The 26,452-nt window shown below is 41.0% G+C and overlaps 1 protein-coding gene and 1 pseudogene across 3 annotated transcripts in view; both read left to right on the top strand.

Moving 5' to 3' along the window:
* The window catches only part of SLC25A26 (solute carrier family 25 member 26), a 223,078-nt gene that overhangs the window by 131,062 nt on the left and 65,564 nt on the right, over positions 1-26,452 (top strand). The window lies entirely within an intron of this gene.
* Positions 18,768-24,536, top strand: LOC136314559 (small ribosomal subunit protein eS12-like; annotated as a pseudogene).

The raw sequence follows: 26,452 nt of genomic DNA, 5'->3' as shown, positions 1-26,452 counted from the left end.
AATTGGATAAAATGGATAAAAGACTTAAATGTAAGCTGTGAAACCATAAGCATCTTAGAAGAAAACATAGGCAGTAAGCTCTCCGACATCTCTTGCAGCAATGTATTTGCCGATTTATCTCCACGGGCAAGTGAAATAAAAGACAAGATAAACAAATGGGACTATGTCAAACTAAAAAGCTTTTGCGCAGCTAAAGACAATAAAAACAGAATAAAAAAACAAACCACACAATGGGAGAACATATTCGACAATACGTCTGATAAGGGGTTAACAACCAAAATTTATAAAGAACTTGTAAAACTCAACACCAGGAAGACAAACAATACAATCAAAAAATGGGCAAAAGAAGTGAATAGACAGTTCTCCAAAGAGGACATACAGATGGCCAATAGGCATATGAAAAAATGCTCAACATCTCTAATCATTAGAGAAATGCAAATTAAAACCACAATGAGATATCTCCTCACACCTTTCAGAATGGCGCTCATCAACAAAACAACACAGACTAAGTGCTGGCCAGGATGTGGAGAAACGGGAACCCTCCTGCACTGCTGGTGGGAATCCAGACTGGTGCAGCCAATGCGGAAAACAGTATGGAGATTTCTCAAAAAATTAAAAATGAAACTGCCTTTTGACCCAGCTTTCCCACTTTTAGGAATATACCCCAAGAACACCATAGCACTATTTCAAAAGGAGAAGTGCACCCCCATGTTTATGGCAGCATTGTTCACAATAGCGACGATCTGGAAACAGCCCAAGTGTCCATCAGTGGATGAGTGGATTAAAAAGCTTTGGTACATATACACAATGGAATACTATGGGGCCATGAAAAAGAAGGAAATCTTACCTTTTGCGACAACATGGATGGACCTGGAAACTATTATGTTAAGTGAAATAGCCAGGCAGAGAAAGAAAAATATCATATGACCTCACTCATTTGAGGAATCCAATGAACAGTGTGAACTGAGAAACGGAATTGAGACAGAGGAGGGATCAAAGGGACCAGAGGAAAAGAGGACAGAGGGAAAGGGGATGATAGGATGAGATAAACCTGAAGGGAAGGGGGAGGGTGCTGTAGGGAGGGGGGCAAGGGAGATGTTCAGGGGAATATGGTGGAAGGAGAATGAATTTGGGGCAACACTAGAATCTATGTAAATACAATAAACTAAAATCAATTAAAAAAAGAAAAACACAAATTAGTAAATAATAATATAAGAACAAATTGTTTTGTGTGCTCTTAACTGTAAACCTTCTTTTGCAATGCCTGTGTTCCAGAGTTCACAGATCCCAGGAGTACAGCTTGGTGTGTTACCCTTATGTATAGATTCCCGTAACCACCATCTAGGTCAAGATGCATCACCAAGAGGCTTTCCTGGGCCCTCCCTAGTTCATGTTCATACCCTAGTCCTCAAGAGTGAACTGCTGTTTGACTTTGATCGTCATAGATGTTTTCGTTTGTTCATGTTCTTCATATGAGCAGCATCACACTCTGTGGTTGGAGATTTGGCCATGGTATATAAATATTAATTCTTGTTTTGTTGTATGTTATAGTATTCTGCTGTATGAATAACCACAGTGCATATTGCTTCCCCTTAGTGATAGATATTTGGGTTATTGGCAATTTTTGGATATTATGAAAAAGCTGTATGAACATATAATACTTGTACATGATTTTTTTGTGTGAGTTTACATCCTTGGGTGCATACATATGGGTAGAAAAGTTGTGTCATAGGTTAAGATGTATATTTAACTTAAGATACTTATAAGAGGCCCAGAACCAACATACGTGGTAGCTGGCTTGAGACCACAACAGAACACCACCCAACTAGCTCCACAAGAGGCACATCCAAAGGGTGGTCTCAGCAGGTACCAGAGCCCTGCTAGGACAAATCTGCTTAGTGTAAAGCTGCTCAGTAGTCCTGGTTCAGCAGTTTGTGCATTCTGGTCATGGGCAGTCCTCACAGTCAGTCAGCTTGAGAGTCAACCTAATTGTTGATGTGCTAACAGCAATTAAGGCCCAACTACAACAGGAAGGCATTCCACACAAAGGACAGACAGCACTGGAGTTCCTGGCTGAGGCTATCAGAGAGATGCGCCACTGACCCCACAGGGCACCTACTACGGAAGGCCACCCTGCCAAGACTGGTTAAAGTAGCATATATACCTAATACAAGGTGAGGAGACAAATAGTTTAAATGAAAAACAGGAGAATACTCCAGAAAATAAAGCAAATGAAATGGAGGCCAGCCATCTACCAGGTACAGGATCAAACAATGGTTATAAGGATGCTCAAGGAACTTAGTGAGAACAAGATAGCATAAAACAAAAAGATAGCATAAAAAGAACATAGACACCATAAAAAAGAACCCATCAGAAATGAAGAGTATAATAACTAAAATGAAGAATGTATAATAGAGAATCAATATCAAATTAGAGGAAGCAGAGGATTGAATCAGCAATTGGGAAGACAAAGCAGAGAACATCCAATCAGAACAGCAAAAAGAAAAAAGAATTTTAAGAAATTGAGTATAATTTAAGGGGTCTCTGGGACAACATGAAGCATAACAACATTTGCATCAGATGTACCAGCAGAAGAAAAGAGAGCAAGGGATTGAACACGTATTTGATGAAATAATGACTGAAAACTTTCCTAAGCTAGGTTATGACAAATTCTTATACTTTGGGCCCTGGCCGGTTGGCTCAGTGGTAGAGCGTCGGCCTGGCGTGCAGAGGTCCCGGGTTCGATTCCCAGCCAGGGCACACAGGAGAAGCGCCCATATGCTTCTCCACCCCTCCACCTCTCTTTCCTCTCTGTCTCTCTCTTCCCCTCCTGCAGCCAAGGCTCCATTGGAGCAAAGTTTGCCCAGGCACTGAGGATGGCTCCATGGCCTCTGCCTCAGGCGCCAGAGTGGCTCTGGTCACAACAGAGCGACACCCCGGATGGGCAGAGCATCACCCCCTGATGGGCATGCTGGGTGGATCCTGGTCGGGCGCATGCGGGAGTCTGTCTGACTGCCTCCCCGTTTCTGGCTTCGGAAAAATACAAAAAAAAAAAATTATTATACTTTGTTTTTGGTGACTGACAGTTTTGAGCTCTGGTCAGCTCCTCTGGGTGTTTGGTGTAGCATGCCTCTTTATAGGGATTTTTCTAATATTTTTCTCATGACTAGACTAATAGTATCAACATGATTTATTGGTGTTAGTGTTGACCTTAATCACCTGACCAGTGTGGTGCTTGTCAAGTTTCTCTACCACAAAGTTACTCTGTCCCTTACCACACTGTCTTTAGAAGGCAGGCAGTGTGTCCAGCCCACACTTAAGCAGTGGGGAGTTGGCTCCATCATCTTTTTCTGTTTTTTGTATTTTTCCAAAATGAGAAGCGTGGGGGAAGAACAGACAGACTCCCGCATGCGCCTGACCGGGACCCACCTGGCATGCCCTCTAGGAGGAGGCAATGCTAGGCCCCTCTGGGGCATTGCTACGCTGTAGTCAGAGCCATTCTAGTGCCTGAGGCAGAGGCCATGGAGCCATCCTCAGTGCCTGGGCCAACTTTGCTCCAATGGAGCTTTGACTGTGGGAGGGGGAGAGAGAGAGACAGAGAGAAAGGAGAGGGGGAAGGGTGGAGAAGCAGATGAGCGCTTCTCCTGCGTGCCCTGGCTGGGAATCGAACCTGAGACTTCCACACATCGGGCTGACGCTCTACTGCTGAGCCAACTGGCCTGAGCCTGGCTCCATCCTCTTGAGAGCAGTTTGTGTGCATGAATTATTTGGAATTCTATCTGTAGATTTGTTTTTTCTCCTTTAGTTGGTTCCTGTGTCCCTTTGGCATGTGCCCATTAATGTGAGTATTAGGTTTCAGGTTTTTAAAAAATTATTATTATTATTATTATTTATTTATTTATTTTAGTATTTTCTTAATTCTGGCGCTGTGAGATGCTCCAGGCTCATCTTGTATATTTCCTGCCCTGAAACTAGAGTCAGCCATTTCTCCAAGGAGCCCTGGTTCTCTTCCACCCCCTCTTTTCCTCTCCTCTCATTCTGTTAGTATAAATAAATTTTAGATGTTTATAATGTGCTCACCATTTGTGGTAGGCACTGGGGGCCCCAACATGACACAAGATAAATTTGATACCATTTTTCTATAATCTAAGACTCTCTAAAATGCTGATTTGGGTTGTCTTTCTAGTTTCCTCTTTTTAAATTTTATAATTTTTAATATATTAAAAAATGCCTAAGGATGATAATCATACCTGCTTTCTTCTTCTTTTTTTTTTTTTTTTCAATTTTCTGAAGCTGGAAACAGGGAGAGACAGTCAGACAGACTCCCGCATGCGCCCGACCGGGATCCACCCGGCATGCCCACCAGGGGTGACGCTCTGCCCACCAGGGGGCGATGCTCTGCCCATCCTGGGCGTCGCCATGTTGCGACCAGAGCCACTCTAGCGCCTGGGGCAGAGGCCACAGAGCCATCCCCAGCGCCCGGGCCATCTTTGCTCCAATGGAGCCTTGGCTGTGGGAGGGGAAGAGAGAGACAGAGAGGGAAAGCGCGGCGGAGGGGTGGAGAAGCAAATGGGCGCTTCTCCTGTGTGCCCTGGCCGGGAATCGAACCCGGGTCCTCCGCACGCTAGGCCGATCATACCTGCTTTCTTGTTTTGTTTTTTTCTCTTTTACCTTTGCTCAACTTCCCTTCCCCTCTCCACCCTCATAACCCACGTGTATTACTTAAGATGCTTGTATTTGTGCATGGGTCCTTTTATGTTTGCTTTCATGCTATCATAATCAAATCCAAATACAGTTTCTGTTTTATGCTTCATGAAAGATGGCTTACATGATGCATATTTTTTTATATTTTGTTTTTTTTTCTCAACAATACCTATAGAAGCTCTTCATGTCAGCTGTTGTATTCTTTTAAATGTTGACTTTTCTGTGGTTTAGGATTATGTATCCAACTATTTCCCAATTAATAACATTAATATACATACTTTGCTTCTATTAGGTGTTAACTGCTCTGAACAGTGCTGTAGTAAACATTCCTGTACAGAAATACCCTATATTTGTGGGATAAATTTTTTAAAATTATTTTTATTTATTTATTCATTTTAGAGATGAGAGAGAGAGAGAGAGAGAGAGAGAGAGAGAGAAAGGGGGGAGGAGCAGGAAGCATCAACTCCTATATGTGCCTTGACCAGGAAAGCCCAGGGTTTTGAACCAGCAACCTCAGCGTTCCAGGTCGATGCTGATCCACTCTACCACCACCAGTCAAGCTGTGGGATAAATTTTTGAATGGATTTACTGTATCTAAAGATTTTTTTTTAAAATATATGTTTCTAGATTAGAACATTCTTCAAAAACTAGCAATTCGCATATCCACCAGTGAGTCTGAGAGGACCCTTTTCTTTTGCCTTCTTGCTGGGAATAGTTGTAGCAGGTCTTACCGATTTTGCCGTTGCGATTGATGCTACACAGGACCTCCTTGTAGTGCAGTTTGCATTTCCCTGGGTTTGAGCGTCTTCTTGTTTATTTGTTGGTGACACTGCTCACTGGGAGTTGCTCTCTTGTGAATATGCCTTTTTCCAGTCCTTTGCCACCCCCTTTCCCTCCTGGTATAGTGATCTTGTTTGTTAGTAAGAACTCTTTGTATTTATGAATACTAAGCCTCTGCTCTCTGTATTGGAGATATTTTCCCCAAAGCTATTGTCTATTCTTTTGCTTTTCCATTGTTTGCTATAGAAATATATAATTTTTATGTTGTACATATTCCTGTCTTCTCATTTATAGCTTCTGAGGTTAAGGTTTCCATTGTCTGTATAATGTACATACATTCTCATATATTTTTGCAGGGTTCTTATTCAAACAATTTTTTTACATTTACCATAATCTGTATTGTATTTGTGTGTGTGTGTGTGTGTGTGTGTGCGCGCGCGCACGCTTGGAATAAGATGGGTCCTGTTTTCTTCCAGTTCTTAGTTTATTAGCCAGCACGTTTCCCCAAGTTTTTATGAATTAAATCTCTGTATATATTGACATATAGTACTTGGTTCACTATTCTTATGTTACTAGTTTAATCTGCTTTTAGACTCATAATGAATTGATTTGATCAAGGCAACCTTATAGTGTGTGTGTATAATGTATATAATATATATCTGAACCTGAATTCTGCTTCTCCCCCAGCCCACCCCTTGCTCTTCTTTTTCAAAATATTCTTGGCTATGCATGGGCATTAATTCTATATAAATACTGAGATCGATATCCTATTTTTAAAAAGACAATTTTATAACTGAAAGACTTTGAAATATATATTAAGCTTGGGTGAACTGACAAGAATGTTGTATAATTTCTATATTTTTTCAGACCTTTTTGATATCTTTTGATACAGTTTTATAGTTTGGTTCATCTATGTCATATGCTCCTCTTGTTGAATTTATTTCTAGGTATTTTCTAGTTTTTGTTACTATTGTGAACTGATCCCTGCCCCCCCATTTTGTTTTCTTTTTTGTTTTTTTTTCATTTTTCCGAAGCTGGAAACGAGGAGGCAGTTGGACAGACTCCCGCATGCGCCCGACCGGGATCCACCCGGCATGCCCACCAGGGGGCGATGCTCTGCCCCTCTGAGGTGTCGCTCTGTTGCATCCAGAGCCATTCTAGCACCTGAGGCAGAGGCCATGGAGCCATCCTCAGTGCCCGGGCCAACTCTGCTCCAATGGAGCCTTGGCTGCAGGAGGGGAAGAGAGAGAGAGGGAGAGGGGGAGGGGTGGAGAAGCAAATGGGCGCCTCTCCTGTGTGCCCTGGCCGGGAATTGAACCCGGGACTCGAACCCAGGACTCCTGCACGCCAGGCAGACGCTCTACCGCTGAGCCAGTCGGCCAGGGCCCCATTTTCTTTTTTGGAGCTTATTGATTGATAGAATGGATTTTTAATATCTCTGTAACCAGCCACATAACTCAACTTTCTGATTAAATCTATTCAATAGAACTGTTTTACTGGAAACTGTTGCGTTTTCTAAGGCAGAAGTCATTGCATGAGGATGAGAAGAGTTCCTCCCTCCCTCCCTCCCTCTCTCCCTCCCTCCCCCCTTCTTTCCTTCCTTTATTCCTGTGTTCCTACCGGTTATTTCACTTTCTTGTCTTACTGTGTCCAGCGCAGCCTCTAGGGAGGGCTGGTTACTCCTGGACAGCAGACCCCCCACTCAGTCTTTATGTCACTGCTATGTGTGGTTGTGTGTGGCTTTATAGAAAATCTTCTTCATCGTGGCTTTTAATGCCCTTTAAAAAAATCCCATTTAGTCATTTTAACCTTTTAAACCTAATTTCTGTGCCTATCCTAAAGCATGTCTTTATCATTTTGGTTTACTTTAAATAGAATATAGCTAGGTCTTTTAATGGAATAATTAGCTTTCTTCTGCTTTCTTTTTTGTTCCCCTGTACTTTTAATTAGAAATGTTTATTTACCATTATTAGAAAATAAGATAGTGATTTTTCCTCAGTAGCTTAACTTGGCTATGATTGGTTCACTTTTCCCTCCTACTTCCGCCCAGTCATCAAGGGGACAGCTTCATAATACTTCACTGCCCTGCCCCCGCCACACTCATGAGAGTGTCAGGGTGTTTTCCTCCTCCTATCTTTAGCCCTCTCTCAAGCCCCAGGTTTTCCTGAGACCCTTTAATACTGTCAGTTCAACTCTTATCAGACATTGCTTTGCTGCTCACCTGTTTTGTCCCAAGAATTCTGACTAAGACTCTATTACATGCTACCAGACAGAGTGACTCATTATTCATTTAGATTAAGCTGTATATAAAACTATCATATTTCATGATTGTGAAAAGTACTTTACATTTTAGCAATTCTGAAACTAAGAAGTGCCTTATAATTGATTGTTTCTTAGAATTAGATTCACAATTGAATTGGCAGCATTTGACTTTTTTCTAGTTAGTAGAGTCAGTGGAAATGATATAATACATGTAACCATATCTATGGAGGGAAGCAGATAAAAATATGAAGCTCATTCTCTCTCACCCTTCCCCAGAGGGTCTGTGTTCTAATTTGTTTGCTCTTTATTCACAGTTCTTTCACAGGTATTTTGCTGAGGGAGGTATGTGAGTGGTACATTTTGTGAGTATTCATGCATCTTTTTTTTCCTGACAGCCAGCAGGTGTAGTGTTTGCCCTCAGGCTTACTCAGTAGTCTGTAATGTGCTATAGGGCTCTCCAAGTCTCTTATCTTTTCTGTCATGATTTCTGTTTTGCGGCTTTGAGCCATTCTTTCCATTTGATCTTATAGACCACAAATTCAGACCTTTGCCACACCCATTCTTTCCTCAGTTAATCTACTGTATGGCTTATTTGGAAAATCATATTTATAGATCCAGGTAAACTTATCTTTGCTTTAAATCTCCCTAAGTTCCCTTGTTCTTTTCTGACCCATATTCACCTCTTTGTCTTCAAGCGACTCTGTTTGGTGGTGGGTTTGCTCCTTCTGTTCTCCTGATCACTGTCTTTCTGGATGCTCAGCCTCCTGGCATGTTGTCACAATTTCCTTGTTAGCTCAGTGGGGCCCAGTTCTGGTCTTGGTATCTGATGATTCAGGGAGACAAGTCCCCTACCTAAGGGTCATTGATCTTCACAGGCCAGGCTTTGTCTAGAGCCATTAAAGTCCTTTTTCCAGGGTTCTAAGAAGCTGGTATCAAGGCACTTTCCCAGCTCCCAGAAAAATAAGAAGCCCATACACCCCAGTTCCCTTCTCTTTACTACACAGAGCTCAGGCCTTCAGCTCCAAGGAGCTGTCTGCAGGCTCCAGGCCTGTGTGTGCTCCAGCAGACACAGTGAAAGTGATAGTGGAAGTAATGGGGTGAGTTCATGTCATCATCTTCTTGGGATCATTTTCAGGCCTGTGTGTTTCTTTTTTCATTCCCTTAATGGTTGTGGGTGTGCGCTTTTGCCTAGACTTACTTATAGCAAAGAGAAAAGCATTAGTCATGGAAGTTGAATGATCTGTGTAATAAATGATATTATAGTTCCCAACTCTTTGCTTCTTTCCTTATAGGAGGATCGATTATACTTCCCTGCCTACTGTTAAATGATTTGTAGTTTCTCACTAACCCATTGTCAGGCTTGGTGTTGTGACTTGTTTGGCAAGTGTAAAGTCTGCAGAAGTGACAGCGTTCTAGTTCTGAACAGAGCTTCAAGAGCTATGACAAGTTTCTATCAGTCCTCTTGCTTCTGCCCTTTGTCTTGAGAATGGCATGTCTCAGATATGGTCTTTTCCTTCTAATTGGGCCTGGGAATGAGAAGACACTGGAGCTGTATTACATAAAGTTATTGAACTCAAGTTTTATTCATCATAAAATTCATACAACTCTTCATCACTGTCAAAACTCCCATCCATTAGCTTGTCCTCATCTCTGTCTGATGACGAATCACTGTCTTCAACAATGAGTGCAAAAACAAGCTTGAAAAAGTGGGAAATACAAGTAAAAAAATCTTCAACCACTGTATAACATGCACCCAGTTTTTAGACCCCAGATTTTTCAAAACAATGTGAGTCTTATACATGGGGAAATATGGTAAATATTTTTTAATTGTCTTTTAAAATCTCTATCAGACCCTAAAGTTTATTTCCTTTCTTTTCTAATTGATTGATAGGCATAAACTAGTATTATTGTGATGGTCAAACACTAACTAACTGCAGCAGACTGTTCACATATTATATAATAAGATCCAACCTGTGTAACAGAACTGAGGGAAAGGTAACCAGTAAATTGGGGGAAATATCTTATAGCATTCTATTACACTCATTTATATAATGTCCCAAACTCTAACCCAAAATTGTTCTTCTGAAAGCATGGCTTCCCTCTAATTGTATAAAGTAAATTACTTAACAGTTCTTGATACCTAGGCTTCTTAATGCTATTTTCTATTATCATAAATGAGTGAGAGTTAATTGGAGAAGCATTTATACAGTGCCTTTCCAAAGCTTCTGCTTCCTGGAACATATATATGTATACTTATTGGACTTGTTGACTTAATTAACAAACATAATGATGGGGTCGATATTTGTATTTTATCCCTTTTTTACATGATTGATGTTCACTTTTCTTTTTTCTTATTAAGCTCTCAGAACATTGCTGATAAGTACTTATGAAACAAGAGTTAATGAGTAAAAAGAGCATTCATGGGACTGAGAGTCAGAAGATCCCCTAGTTCTGCCATCAGCCTCCTTTCCAGCTTTGTCTTCATTTGTTCCTTTGCCTTTCCTCCATTTTTTCATGTAATAAGTATACTGCTCACAAAAATTAGGGGATCAGGGAATGTGCAGATACTCCAGTACTTCCAGCCTTTTTTATAGTGCATTTTCACCAATGAAATAAAAGTTGGTTCACATCTCATTTACATAATTGAACAACTTTTTTTGACTTGTTGTTTGCTTTTCTAATGTTCTTGTTTAATAAAAAAAAATTGAATGCTTTTTTTTATTGCTTCATATTCATTTTGAAATATTCCGTAATTTTTGTGATCAGTCTAGTTACTGAGCACTCCGTTATGCCAAGCAGTGAGATATGATAATATGCAAACCAGACATCACTATCGCCCTGCCCTTACCCAGCTGCTGGCTTTTCTTCTGCTCCCCAGCCGCTTTCTTCTGACCATACTATAAATTGGTCAGTGCCACATTACTGCCCAGCCTCCTTCTCGTGTTGTATTAGAGGGGCTGCTTTCTACCACAGGATTATAGTGGAAAGTTTGGAAGTGGTGCTGAGAGAGAAAGGTAAGTGGGTGCGAGGGAGGGAAGGAACAGGTGAGCTACCCATATGGCCTAACTACTATACAAACCTATTTTTATTTTTCATGATTCTTTTCAAGTTGTAATTTGCATAAATGCTCAAAGGATGTATCTATACAAATGGTTTGAATATTAACTTCAAAGTTTATTACTCGCCTGACCAGGTGGTGGTGCACTGGATAGAGCATCGGACTGGAATGAGGAAAGACCCAGGTTCAAGACCCCGAGGTCGCCAGCTTGAGCGCGGGCTCATCTGGTTTGAGCAAAGCTCACCAGCTTGTACCCAAGGTCGCTGGCTTGAGCAAGGGGTTACTCGGTCTGCTGAAGGCCCGCGGTCAAGGCACATATGAGAAAGCAATCGATGAACAACTAAGATGTTGCAACACGCAATGAAAAACTAATGATTGATGCTTCTCATCTCTCTGTTCCTGCCTGTCTATCCCTCTCTCTGACTCTGTCTCTGTTTAAAAAAAAAAAAAGTTTATTACTCCTGGTTAGTTTTCTAAGCTTAATTAATTACATTTTTGTGTTCTAGAGTTTGGGAAATCATCAATTAGATTATCTTTATCACTAAAAAACCAGTTGCTTCAGAAATGAGGAGAATCTGGAAAATAAGCCTGTGCCTTAGTTTACAAGAGCAATTGATAGAACAGTAAGTAACATAATCTGCTGTTAACTGTATGACTTCTCAAGGGGCTGGCGACTCATTGTTCCTGACCCCTCTTCTGTGCTCTCTGAATCAAGAGCGAAACGTACCTCTGGGAGAGAGGGAAGCAGGTCAGTGGGAATGACAACTGAACTGTTCGTGCTGGTGTCGTTCCCCGCTGCAGATGAGAAGAGAACAACCTGACTGTATTTTGTAAGGGATTCAAGTCTGCATGCAGATTCCAACTGAAAACATCTGGTTCCTGACCCTGTGCCAGAGTTCTAACATCTTGATAGGAGTTCTGGTTTTGACATTTCTGAGTCTCAAGCACCTCCACTGCTCTGTGCTGGTTTTCTTAGAAGGCTTAAATGAACACTGCTTAACGTATTTGAGATGACTCTGAAGAACTGAAAATGAACTTCTTCATTTGCTTCCTATACACAAAAGGAAAATTTCAAGTTTCATCAAAAAGAAGCGTCCTAGTTGCTGAGTAATTATTGTAAGAATTGTGGGGCGACCCATAGTTCATTGAAGAAGCCAGTAAGCCATCAGTCTGTTCTCTGTATCTGTGAGTCTGTTCATTTTATTCTTTTTTAAAAAAAATTTTATTCATTTTAGTGAGGAGAGAGAGAGAGAGGAAGAGAGAGAGAAAAGGGGGAGAGGAGGAGCAGGAAGCATCAATCCCATATGTGCCTTGACCAGGCAAGCCCAGGGTTTTGAACCGGCGACCTCAGTGTTCCAGGTCGACGCTTTATCCACTGCACCACCACAGGTCAGGCTATTTTGTTCTTTAGTAAACTATAATTGAAAGATAAAAAAGAAGCCAGTGAAAATAAATGGATCATTGAAGGGATCAGTGTATATGTGTGTGTATGTATATGTGTTTATATATTTATATAAAGACGTTTTCTTGCCTGAACCATGTGGTGGCGCAGTGGATAAAGCGTCAGACTGGGACATGAAGGACCCAGGTTCCAGATCCCGAGGTCGCCAGCTTAATCAAGGGCTCATCTGGTTTGAGCAGAGCTCATCAGCTTGGACCCAAGGTCGCTGGCTTGAGCAAGGAGTCACTTGGTCTGCGGTAGCCCCACAGTCAAGGCACATATGAGAAAGCAATCAATGAACAACTAAAGTGACACAACGAAAAATTGATGCTTCTTATCTCTCGCCCTTTCTGTCAGTCTTTCCCTCTCTCTGACTCTCTTCTCTGTCTCTGTCAAAAAAAAAGAAGGGGGACTTTTTCTTTTTCAGACTCATAGATACAGAGTACATTTTGATGGTTGCCAGATGGGGGGGGGTTGGGAGAATTTGTGAAGAAGTTGAAGGGTTTAAGAAGTATAAATTGGTTGTTACAGAATAATCTGGGGACAGCATAGTACAGCATAGGAAATATAGTCAATAATATAATAATTATATATGGTGTGTCAGATGGGTACAAGACTAATTAGGATGATCACTTAGTAAGTTTTATAATATCTAATAATGGGGTTGTACACCTGAAACTAATATTTTATGTCAACTGTAATTGAAACAATGAGAGGCGGGGCAGATAGAGAGATAGACTACCACATGCGTCCTGACCAGGATCCACCCAGCAACCCCCTTCTGGGGCTGGTGCTCTGACCAACTGAGATATCCTCAGTGCCTGAGGCCGACACTTGAACCAATCGAGCCACTGGCTTCGAGAAGGGAAGAGGGAGAGAAGGGGAAGTGGGAAGGGGGGAGAAATAAATGGTCGATTCTCATGTGTGCCCTGACGGTGGATTGAATCTGGGATATCCGCACACCAGACTGACACTCTATCCACTGAGCCAACTGGACAGGGCTGGAAAAAAGATTTTTAAAAAATCTTTCCTAATTAATGGAAAACTTTTGAAAATATTTGTTTTTTTTTCTTTAGAATCTCAATTACTAAAAATAGTTTCTTTTTTTTTTCTGGTAGGACACAAGTTGTATCTATGTGATCTCATGTTTATATTCTGCTAAATCAGGCATAGGTCGGGAACTCTTGATACCATAATTCTACTGCATAAATAATTTTTACAGTCCCGTGGAAACAAATAATGCAAGTACTGAACATTTGCTAGGAGTCAGTTAATATTGGATGTGTTAGAATCACTCAGTTGACATATAAAAGCCAGTCTAATTTCTGATTTTCCTAAATTAAATGAATTGATTTCTTAAATTAAACTTGATACCTAAAAGAGAATTTCTCTGTGCTCTGATATTCCTGAATGTTAACACAGGGCATTTTTAAGGATAATTATACTAATGAAGGGTTAATATTCTACCTTAGCTTTCCATGTTGTTACGTATGTTCAGAAATTATATATTTACAGTCTGTATGATGTAGCTAGAATCTTCTATAAATAATTAATTAAACAAAAAATAGTCTTTTGTGGGGGAAAGGAAATAAACCATTAAGGGATAGTTAAATATTATGAAATACTGTGCAGTGGTCAGACGTGACACACCTATATTAATCAACATGGAAATACCTCTAAGATGTTGTGTAGAGAAATAATTAAATTTTGGAACTATATGTATACTAACGGTTAACTTTTTTAAAAGAGCTAAATCTAAATATGTTGATAAATGAGAATATCTATCCCAAACTGTTCGTGTCAGTAAACTTTGGTTAACTGGAGGTAAGGTGCTCACATTGACCTTCATTTAGTTCCAGGCTTCTGCCTATGAATTTTTTTTTTTAATTTTTTTCTTTTCATTTTAGAGAAGAGGGGGGAGAGAGAGAGATAGAGAGAGAGAAAAGGGGGAGAAGCAGGAAGCATCAACTCCCACATGTGCCTTGACCAGGCAAGCCAGGGTTTTGAACCGGCAACCTCAGTGTTTCCAGGTTGACGCTTTATCTACTGCGCCACCACAGGTCAGGCTGCCTGTGAATTTTAATGATGAGATTGTAGCCATGCTTTACTTGTACATTGTTTATTAAGAAAAGATTAAAACATAAATAAGGTGTGCCTCAAAGTCCCCATCACTAAGTTTCAATAGTCACCATGTTCTGCCATTTTTCATCTATATTTTCATCCATTCTTCACCTTACTATTGTATTTTTTATAATTATATTTATAGATAAAATCTGTATACATTGAATCATAAATCACAGATGCACCCTTTTTTTAATAAATTCAGTGAGAAGAGGGAAGGCAGAAACAGACTCCCACATGCGCCCCGACCAGGATCCACAGGGCAAGCCCACTGGGGGCGATGCTCTGTTGCTCAGCAACTGAGTTCTTCTTAGCTCCTGAGACAGAGGCCACGTGAACAATCCTCAGTGCCCAGGGCCAGCTTGCTCTAGTCGAGCCATGGCTGCTAGGGGGGTGGGGAGATCCGAGAGGGGGAGGGGTGGAGAAGCAGATGGTCACTTCTCCTGTGTGCCCTGACCAAGAATCGAACCAGGGACATCCACACACTGGGCGGACACTCTACCACTGAGCCAGCCAGCCAGGGCCATAGATGTACCTTTTTGAAGAATGAATATAGCCATGAAGTTCGTACCCCTATTATGATATTGAATATCCCTAGAACCTGCTCTGGTGTGCCAGCCCAGTCAATCTGTCTGCTCAGGTAGTTCTACCTTTTAGAACTTTGTATAAATAGAATCATACATTATAAACTCTTTTTGTGTCTCTTTTTGCTTGACATAATGTGTGAGAATCATCAGCGTTATTGCATGTATCAGTAGTTCTTTCCATTTCATTCCTAATATTCCACTGTATGAATATGCCACAATTTGTATATCCTCTCTCCTGTTGAGGGACACTTTTGTGATTAAAACTGCTATGATATTTGTGTACAAATCTTATTGTCGACATATATTGTCATTGCTCGTGAATATATACTGTGGAATTTTTGGAGCAAATAAAAACTTAGCAAACGCCCTTTGAAAGCGATTCTATTTTAAAGTCCTACCCACAAAATATGAGAGCTGGGTTTGCCCCGCATGCTTCTCATTATTTGGTGTCATCAGGCTTGTTCAGTTCAGCCTTTTTAGTGGGTACATAATGTCATGTCAATGTGTGCTTTTTAAAAAAAATATTTTTTAAGTTGTGGAAAATAGATATAAAATGTGCCAATCTAATCTCTTTAAGTACACACTTCAGCATCACTCAGCATGTAGTGCAGTCATTTCTACTCTCTGCTCCTGAGACTCTGCCATCACCCCAACAGAAACTGCACTCATTAAGCAGTAACTCCCCTGCCCTGAACTCCCGGAAACCTTTAGTCTGGTTTCTTTCTCTATGAGTTTGCCTATTCTAGCTATTTCAAATTAGTGGAATCATAAAATACTTGTCCTTTTCTATCTGGCTTAGTTTTTTTCAGGCTTCATCCAAATTATTGAATAATCAGAGTTTCATTCCTATTTATGGTGTATGGATAGACCATATTTTGTTTATCCTTGAAATCTTTTGTGGACATTTGGGTTGTTTGGTGAATAATGATGCAGTGAAGATTTGTAGACGAATATCTGTTTGGATCCCTGATTTTAAGTATTTTGGCTGTATAACTGGAGTGGAATAGCTGGCTTGTATGATAACTCAATGTTTAAGTTTTTGAAGAACCAACAGACTGGGATTTTTTTCCTTTTTTTTTTTTTTTTTTAGTGAGAAGCGGTGAGGCAGAGAGACAGACTCCCACATGCTGTATGTTCCCCAACTGCTGGATCCACTCGGCAAGCCCATAGGGGCACGACGCTTTGCCCATCTGAAGCTGTTTTTTTTAGCACCTGAGACAGAGGCCATGGAGCCATTCTCAGCACCTAAGGTCATCTTGCTTGAGCCATTCTAGCCATGGCTGTGGGAGGGGAAGAGAGAGAGACAGAAAAAAGGGGTAAGGGTGGAGAAGCAGATGGGACCTTCTCCTATGTTCCCTGATCAGGAATAGAACCTGGGACTTCCACATGGTGTGCTGACGCTCTACCACTGAGCCAACTGGTCAGGACACAGACTGTTTTTCTTAGTGTGTTTTAACTAACATTTCTGAGATGCTAATGATATTGAATATCTTTTCATGTGTTTATACTAGTGATTTGTATTCCTTTCTTTGTGAAATGTTTGTTTTTTATGCATTTTAAAAATTGGGTTATTAGTTTTAATTTCTTTTTATAATTAAGTTTTGAAAGATTTTTTTATATATTTTGAATAGAACTTCCATGTCAGAAATGTTTTGCAAATATGTTCTTCCAGTCTGTACTTGCCTTTTTATTAATAGTATTTTTTAAGAATTTAAAAATAGCCTGACCAGTGGTGGCACAGTGAATAGAGCAGAGGTCAGGAACTTTTTTGGCTGAGAGAGCCATGAACGCCACATATTTTAAAATGTAATTCCATGAGAGCCATACAATATGTTGAACACTTAATACAAGTAAATGTGTGCATTTTATGTAAGACCAACACTTTTAAAGTACAATAAGTCTCTGAATTCTTTTTAATAACATTGTTGCTAACCAATGATGACTAACCAATGATGAATAAAGTACTTTTTTTTTTTTTTACATTTTTCTGAAGCTGGAAACGGGGAGAGACAGTCAGACAGACTCCCGCATGCGCCTGACCGGGATCCACCCGGCATGCCCACCAGGGGGCGATGCTCTGCCCTTCGGGGCGTCGCTCTGCCACGACCAGAACCACTCCAGCGCCTGGGACAGAGGCCAAGGAGCCATCCCCAGTGCCCGGGCCATCCTTGCTCCAATGGAGCCCTGGCTGCAGGAGGGGAAGAGAGAGACAGAGAGGAAGGAGGGGGGGTGGAGAAACAAATGGGCGCTTCTCCTATGTGCCCTGGCCGGGAATCGAATCCAGGTCCCCCGCACACCAGGCCGACGCTTCACCGCCGAGCCAACCGGCCAGGGCCGAATAAAGTACTTCTTACCATTAATGCAATTCTGGTGGTGCATGGTTTTGCTGATGGCTTTGTAGTCTGGTTGATACGCGGTGAGGTTAAGCTTCAAGCAGGCGTTGAGACTTCCATCCATTAAACGTGATCGTAGGTTGGTCCTAACGTTCTTCAGAGGTGAGAAAGACTGCTCACATACATACGTAGAGCCAAACATTGTCAGTACAGCAATAGTCACATGCTGCAGTGTGTGGTAAGTGATGGGAAGCGCGTTCCAAGTTTTGACAATCAACTGGTCCACAGGTTGAAGTTTTTTCATTTCTCCCCACTTGTGTTTGCTCACCTACTCTGCTTGCTGTCGTGCAAGTCTTTCCAAATCTTCATTCAGTGACTTGAACTTATTCACCCACATGTCTGAAGCCTTCAAGTCAACAGCTTGTAGCTCAAAGTCTCTGGCGGAGACACCGGGGATGTAACTCAGGTCGATGCTGTCCACTACACACTCATGTGGATGGGTGATGAACTTAAAAAGACGAGTACGCTCACAAAATTCTCCAAAGCGTGCTTTGAATGACTGCAGGAGATAAGATGTGAAGCCCACTAGCTGCTGGAGATCAAGATGTTGAGCAGGGTCACTTGCTGTGCATGCATCTTTAAACTCTCCCAGTTTTTCAAAGTGTAGTAAACTACCTGTTTCAATGTTGGCTATGAAGAGTTCCAGCTTGTTTTCAAATGCGAACACTGCTTGTTGAAGGGTTAAGACTGTATTTCCAACACCTGGCATTTTCACATTGAGCTGGTTCAGATGTTCAGTCATGTCCACAAGAGAGTAGAACTTCAGGAGCCACTCAGTGTTAGCTAACTCAGGATGCTCGATGTTTTTCATTTCAACAAAAGTCCGGATTTCTCTCAGACAAGCCACGAAATGGCTGAGCGCCTTCCCTCTTGACAACCAATGCACATTGCTCTGCAGAAGCAGACCAGCATAATTATTCCCAACTTCATCCAGCAGTGTTTTAAACTGGCGGTCATTTAAAGCTCAGGCAACAATAAAGTTGACCACCCAAATGACCAGCGACATCACCTCACCAAGCTGCTTGCCACACATCTGAGCACAAAGAGCCTCCTGATGTAAGATGCAGTGAAAACTTCGGGTGGGTCTCTTTTCATGTTCATGAAGAAGCGCTACAAATCCTCTGTTTTTCCCCACCATGCACGGAGCACCATCAGTACACACCGGAATAAGTTTATCCATCGGTAGATTCTTTTCCTTAGCGAACTCAGTGAAAGACTTGAATAAATCCTCCCCTCTTGTTGTCTCCTTCATAGGCAAAACAGCAAGACTTTCTTCACATAGTGTGTCACCAACAGCATACCTTGCAATCACACCAAACTGGGATAAATGGTTTATGTCTGTTGACTCATCCAAAGTGAGAGAAAAGAATGGTGCTGCATTTATGTCCTTCAGTTGTGTTGTCTCAGTTTGATTTGCCATCATGATGGTACGATCATGAACAGTTCTTGCTGGCAGAGGCATGCCTTTTATTCGTTTGATTATCTTGTCTTTACCCGAAAAGTCATCAAAAAGTTCATTGGCAACATCCAGCATGAATGTTTTGGCATACTCCCCATCTGTGAATGGCTTTCCGTTTCTCACAATTGCTAAAGCACCAGCAAAGCTAGCCAAATTCCAGTCACCTTGTTGGGTCCAAACACGGAGTTGCTGCTGACTAGCTTGCACTCTGCAGAGTAGCTCTTGACATGCTTTCTTCCTGCTGTCCCCGCTGGATATTTCTGTGCAAATGTAGTATGGCGTGTGTCGAAGTGCCGCTTTATATTTGACTGTTTCATCGATGCAATTTTATCATTGCATATTAGACACACTACAGAACCTGCTCTCTCCACAAAAGTGAATTCCTCTGTCCATTCCTGCTGAAAAGTATGATACTTCTCATCTTTTTTTCTTTTAGCCATCTTCTTCGTCAAAAGGGTTTCTGCAATTAGCTAGCTGACTACTTGATTAAAAGGAGGAAAGTTTACTTCCTGACCTCACAGTGATCCGTGTACCTTACGCATTATCCAATAAAAATTTGGTGTTGTCCCGGAGGATAGTTGTGATTGGCTCCAGCCACCCGCAACCATGAACATGAGCGGTAGGAAATGAATGAATTGTATGTAATACATGAGAATGTTTTATATTTTTAACATTTTTTTTAATTAAAGATTTGTCTGTGAGCCAGATTCAGCCATCAAAAGAACCACATCTTGCTTGCGAGCCATAGGTTCCTGACCCCTGGAATAGAGTGTCAACCTGGGACCTCAGTGTGACCCTGAGGTCGCTGGCTTTAGCACGATTGCATGCAGCTTGAGTGCAGGCTCACCAGCTTCAGTTCAGGGTCGCAGGCTTGAGCTTGGGATCATCAACGTGATCCCATAGTCACTGGCTTGAGCCCAAAGGTTGCTGGCTGAGCTCCCCTGGACAAGGCACGTATGAGAGGCAATCAGTGAACAACTAAAGTGATGCAACTACATGTTGATGCTTCTCATCTCTCTCCCTGCCTCTCTCTTCTCTCTCTCACTAAAATACACACACACACACACACACACACACACACACACACACACACATATTTAAATGGTGGGAAAATACACTTAACCATTTTTATCCTTTTTTAAGTGTACAATTCAGTTGTATTGTGTTTTTAATGTTAAGCAACTAGTCTACCAAACTCTTCATTTTGCAAAACTGCAGCCTCATACCCATTCAACTGCGCCTTCCCCTCTTCTCCCAGCTTCCATTCTACTTTCTGGTCTATGAATTTGATTGCTCGAGGCCCTGACCTGTTGGCTTAGTTGATAGAGCATCAGCCTGCCGTGTAGACATACCAGGTTCGATCCCTGGTCAGGGCATACACAGGAAGCAACTAATGAATGCATGATTGAGTAGAACAACAAATGAATGTTCCCTTCCCACTCCCTTCTCTCTTCCTTCTTCTCTCTATCTCAAAAAAACAAAACAAAACAAAATTAAGCCCTGGCCAGATAGCTTAGTTGGAGTGTTGTCCCAGAGTGTGGAGTTTGCTGATTTGATTCCCCGGTTGGGGCACATACAGGAGCAGATCAATGTTCCTGTCTCTCTCTCTCTCCCTCTCCCTAGCTCTCTTAAAAAAAAAGAGAGAGAGAAGAATAAATACAAATCATATGATCATATATGTTAGGGTCTATTTCTGGGCCCTATTCCATCCCACTTGTAAGTGTCTTGATGTCATTCCTACATTATGTTGTTTGCTGGTTTTGTAGTAAGTTTTGGTACTCTGAACGTTCCTGCCTTTGAGATCTACTAGATTTACTGGATAATCAAACTGCTTACATTATCTCCTTTTCAATATTAGATTTTCATGCTCTTGTGTCCATTTTTGCTTTCTTTGGAAGGATGCTTTAGGAATTTAAGTATGTTTTAAAAACCTCAGGAATAAATCACTTTCAATTTTTCGTACTTTTAAGTTAATTCCTTTATTACGTATACATTATTTTCACTGTGTACTGTGCATATAAATGGATTATTATTGTTAAATTTAAAAATAGTATATATTGTTATAATTTTTTCTAGGTGCGTCATACGCTAACAGACCAGATTTGAATGGTTCTCACTTTTTGAAAAAAAATTTAATGACAAGTCACATTGGGACAAAAGGTTTTTTTAGGTCTTCAACTTCATTTTTCTCACTCACCTTTGGGGTTGAGTGGGAAAAGACACAGAGCATTTAGAGGGGGAGTGGCTTTATTGCTGTGAGGCTGAAGTGGAAAATCCTAGATCAAGCTCAGAAACTAGGACACTGCCGCGCAACAAGAAAGGAGACTCCCGCCGGAGCCCTTAGAAATCGGAATGGGCCAGTCCTTAGACCCACTCCAGTATCCCTTCTGATTTGAGGTCTTAGCACTGTTTCTGTGACACACACACACACACACACACACACACACACACGCACTCTTTTTTGGTCTTATTGCTAGTGAATTTTGGGCATATTTCTGAAAGTATGATAGCTTTACAGCTTTTGAAATGTACCTTTTTGTTCCTTAGGCTTTGTTGATACTCATAGTTTATGTTCATTTTAGCATACAACTAAGTTTTATTTATTTAAAGAGTATTGTGGTGTTTTAATTTGACCTTTCCAATAAAAAATAGAATTTTAGAGCTAAATAGTCACTTAGATATCTTCCTATCCCCTCAGTTATATTATAAATCACATCATTATTTGTTAAAGGACTTACAAGATTACAGGCATTTATTTTAAGATCAGTGTTATAAGTACTTACTGACTTCAAGGGTGATTCTAGTTCAATACATGGTGATGGGTAAAGTTTGCTGTATCTAATTTTGTACATTCTTTGTTCCTTTAGTAACCCCCAACACTTGCTTCCCGTTAACCATGCCCAGATTTCATTTTACCTACTTCACGTGGGAACCTCACATGCACATGCTTGCGCAGAATTGTTGCTGTGTTTATTACTGGTGGAATCCATGTTAAATTTCAGAAGGGTTTTTCCCTTCTACATCTACTTCTGTGATGGTAGCTGCCCTTACTGCTGCTCACTTATTAGTGCCCTGGGTCTTAGCAACCTTATTCAAACAAAACATCTTAAATGGAAGCATTAAAAAGGTCACAACAGAAAGCCATTTTGTAACTTTTGGTGTAATAAAATGGGTATGTTGTGTTTGGAATCTAAGACCTCTGAATGCACCTATGCATTTTCTTCATCTATAAAACATTTTAAAATAACAGCTTACATGTGTTTGGGGTCTTAAATTCCACGTCTTGAAGAAACATCACTGTTCTGTAACTTCAAACCAGACCTGGGAGGGAGCTAGCGCTCCTGGGCCAGCTCCGCTATGCGTGCAGGAGCCTGGGAGCTGCAGAGTGCTGCTGTGTGAGGAGGCGTGTGTGCGGGCGGCCACGCCCAATGTGGGGCACGTCTCTGTGGTTTCTTCAGGTGGTGACTGCCAAGATGCTTCAATGAGGTTTTGAGTTGAAGAATATTTAAACAAATTTTTACACAGCAGGAATTGATCTTATAAGGGGTATTTCACTACCAGATAACAGAAATAAATTTAATTATTTAAACATTTATAGCACATTTAATTACCTTGGACTGTCATTTAATCTTGTTTTAAAGAATCAAGTTTGGATTTACTGTCGACTGACTTCTAAAAATAAATACCCAGTGGAATAATTTCTCCATTTCAAATGTGTGATTTTTAAATTAAAGCAACAATTTAATGAATAATGTTTAATAGAGGAAAATGGGCAAAATGTTCATCTCCAGGATTCAAAATCTAATAGAGAGTGTTTAAAAGTAGGTTTAGTAGCCAGTCTGTGAAAGTTTATTCTTATATTCTTATTTATTAATTTTTGTATTATAGTCCATGCGAGCAACTATAAACCTGCTTTTGCTCTACCGTTTTATGTATTAAGTACCAAAAAACTGCAGATTACATACAATGTAATTTGATGAGTTATTTAAATCAAGAAGTGAAGAATGCTAGCACAGACAGTTACAGTAATTTATAAGGTGTTATCTTATAAATGTGAAATATTTCCATTCTTGTTAAAATGTGATGCATTTACGTTAGGGAGGAAAGGGAACAAACAACATTTAGTTCATCTGCAATATTTTTGCCTGTTTTCTTCTTGGGGGTTTTATTACATATTGTGTATTTTTATTTATATTTATTTATTTTTAAGTGAGAGGAAGGGAGATGGATTCCCGCATGTGCCCCACCTGGCATCTACACGGCACCCTGACTGGGGCTGATGCTGGAATTAACTGACCTGTCCTGTGCCCAGGACCGCGCTTGAACCAGTGGAGCCACTGGCTGTGAGAGAGGAAGAGAGAGAGAAGGGGGAGAGGAGCAGATGGTCGCTTCTTATCTGTGCACTGACCAGGGGTTGAACCTGGGCCACCCATATGCCAGGCCAATACTCTATCCACTGAGCAACTGGCCAGGGCACATATTGTATATTTTTTAATATTTGGGTTTTAATAATTAATTGGAAATATAGCACTTTAGTTTCTGAATGGACAGTGTCAGATGCTTTCATGGTTTTATGACAAAAAAGAAACTAAATTGGATTCCTATTGTAGTACTTTGATGTATGGGGTGAGCTGTTGTTTATTTATAAAGATGACAAACTTCTCTGAGATTATAGTTTTTTATCTTAAACTAATCTATTGACTTTGATTTTTTTTTTTTTCTCACTGCCATTTTATGTTCAAACAGTAGACAAATCTACTGTGGCCACTGTCAAGCCCAGGGCCATAAGGTATTCCAGCAGAGTAAGGTAAAGATGCAGACTCTAACTTATGAATAATTATAAATATTTTAGGAGTAATTTAATGCCCTTAATTTATGGACCATTAATTCCTTCATATAGTCAAACACTTACACACCCGCACACTCACACAACAACATACACACATATACTCAAACTTGCACGCACACTCATACTCAGACACTTACACACACACATATACACATACACTCAAACACACTCACACACCCATATTGTTAGTGTTCAGAGTCCACATTTACTTTTCACTTCCTGTGAGTGAATACAGAGCACCACCACCAGGACCGCGGCCTGCTGGGAGCCAGTCGTCCCTAACACAGGCCCATGCGGCAGTGGCTGGATGTTACACAGGTTGGTGGGTGGGGCCCACTGGAGTTCTAGTACTTTTAGGAAGTATGGAAGTGGGGTTCTATTTTTAATTTTTGAAAGTGTAATTAGCTCTTTCCCTGCCGCTGTGGAGCTGTGCGGAGGCGGAGGCTTGGGTGCTTTTAAGATTGGGCTCCACCCATAACCGACCGCCTTGGCCAGGAAGGCATTGCTGCTGGAGGTAGAATGACGTTTAGACTGCTTTACAAGCGGTGCTGAAGACCGCCCTCACCCACGATGGCCGAGCCCGCCGAGTTCGTGAAGCTGCCAAAGCCTTAGACAAGCGCCAAGCCCACCCCTGTGCGCTTGCATGGAACTGTGATGAGCCTATGCATGTCGAATTGGTGGAGGCCCTTTGTGCTGAGCACCATCTCAACCTAATTAAGGTTGACAACAAGAAACTAGGGGAACGGGTAGGCCTCTGTAAAAATCGACAGAGAGGGGAAACCCCATACAGTGGCTGGTTGCAGTTGTGTGGTGGATAAGGACTATGGCAAAGAATCTCAGGCAAGGGATGTCATCGAGGAGTACTTCAAATGCAAGAAATGAACAAATAAACTTGGGTTTTGTTTCTCAAAAAAAAAGTGTAATTAAAAGCAAATTGATTATACTAAGGGTGAATGTACTCTATGCAGATACATGTGCTTAGATATATTTTAGGCAGAGTATGTAACAACTCTGGAGTCAGATTGGGCTTCTTCATTGTGCCTTTAGGCAAATTAACACAGCTTCTCTGAACCTCCGTTTTCTCTTCTCTAAAACGGGGATGGTAATAATACCTGTATTCCAGGGTTTTGAGGATTTGGTGAAATAAAACCTATCAAGTGCTTATCAGTATAGTGCCTGACACATGAAAAGTGCCTGGTAACTCTCTTATTGTTACACACTAGTTGTTAATACTTACAGTGTGAGTGCAGTGGTATGTCCACCTCTCACACCTCATCACCCTTTGCTGCTCCAGGGTCTACCTCGGGGTTCAGGGGCACTCCACTCCTCCAGCATTGAGACGTCCCTTCGTTGAGGGGTGCAGGCTTCCCATTTCCGTGCTGTGGTCCTCGGGTCCCGAGCCTCTTTTTGTTGTTGCAGGTGGCTCTGTCTCTCCTCTTTCCTCCCCTCCTTCCCTCATCAGCTCCTCTGGTCTCCCTCTCCTTTCCTTCTCTCGCCCTTCCTCCCTTGCCCACTCCTCTCACTCACTTACTTCTCTTTTCCTTCCTCTTTCTAGTCTCCTCTGCCTTTTCCCCCTTCTTTCTTGCCCAGTTCTTCTCTTCCTTTCTATCCCTCCTTCTTTTTCTTTTTCACTCCTGCTTTCCTCCCTCTCCCCTTGTTTCTTTTCCTCCCCCTTCATCCCATCCTTTCTCTCTCTGCTGCCTCCCCACTCTCAGCTCTCTCTCTCTCTTTCCCTCTGTCCCTGCTCCCCCATCTCTTCTTCTTTTAAATGCTTAACACCCAGCCTGTTAAAGAGCAGACAGCTCTAGCTGTTAAGCAGAAATATGCCAAGTCTTTAAAATCTTTATTGCTTATGATGGGAAATATTTATTTTGTCATCTCAGTAGCCAGAGCCTCTGCTGTGCTTCTCTTCTACTTGAAAAGGGCCTGACAGCATCATTTTATGTTCCACAGGCTCAGAGTTAGTGGAACACTAAAAGCAGTTACAGTTAACTTGTTTTCTAAAGCCTGTGTATATAGTAAGCCCAGGTGTGGCCAACAGTTTCTGCCCCCGGGCCAGATTAGAAAGAAAACTTTTTTCACAGGCCAGACAAAATATTAAAATATGTTAAATACAAAAATTTATTTAAGTAAACAAAATTTTATGTAATTTGTTTATGAATAAATGTGAGTGAAAAAAATTTTAATGTACAATGTTAATAAAAATGTATTTTAATAAAAATATAATTACATACCTTATAAATATGCAAACTATATTGCAATCAATCGAAACAATATTTGTTTAACAGAATGAGCTTGAAGGGGTTATATCTCAAATAAAACAATTATTTCGTTTTACAAACAACCTGGACACGTTTTCAGTTATCAACTGCAGCTATTGTCTGTGCTACAATGCCACTTGATTCAGCACACTTGACCACAAAAATAACAAATTTTTGACCTTGGGTGCACACTGGCAAACTTCACCTAAAAGAACGTGGGTTTCACATCGCCGCTAAACGTCAAATAGTTCATATCGAGTACAGACGAGTACAAAAGTTATAAATCTTTATAATAAAAATTTTTAAAAAATAAAGAAGTATCGTGAATCCATTCAACCAATTATTGGAAGTTAACCCTAGATTAGTCACACGGGGAATTCTTTTTTGCGTATCACTATTTCTTAAATATCTTGATTTCCAATCATCAAAGATGCTTCCGCTTCCGAGTTGCTGAGATTTTAAAGTAGCGGAGAATATTAAAAATTTAATCGTGGGCCGCATAAACTCATTACACAGGCTGGATCTGGCCTGTGGGCC

This window comes from Saccopteryx bilineata, chromosome 10 (genome assembly GCF_036850765.1).
Source record: "Saccopteryx bilineata isolate mSacBil1 chromosome 10, mSacBil1_pri_phased_curated, whole genome shotgun sequence".
Taxonomy (NCBI): domain Eukaryota; kingdom Metazoa; phylum Chordata; class Mammalia; order Chiroptera; family Emballonuridae; genus Saccopteryx; species Saccopteryx bilineata.
This window is presented reverse-complemented; position numbering and strand designations above follow the sequence as displayed.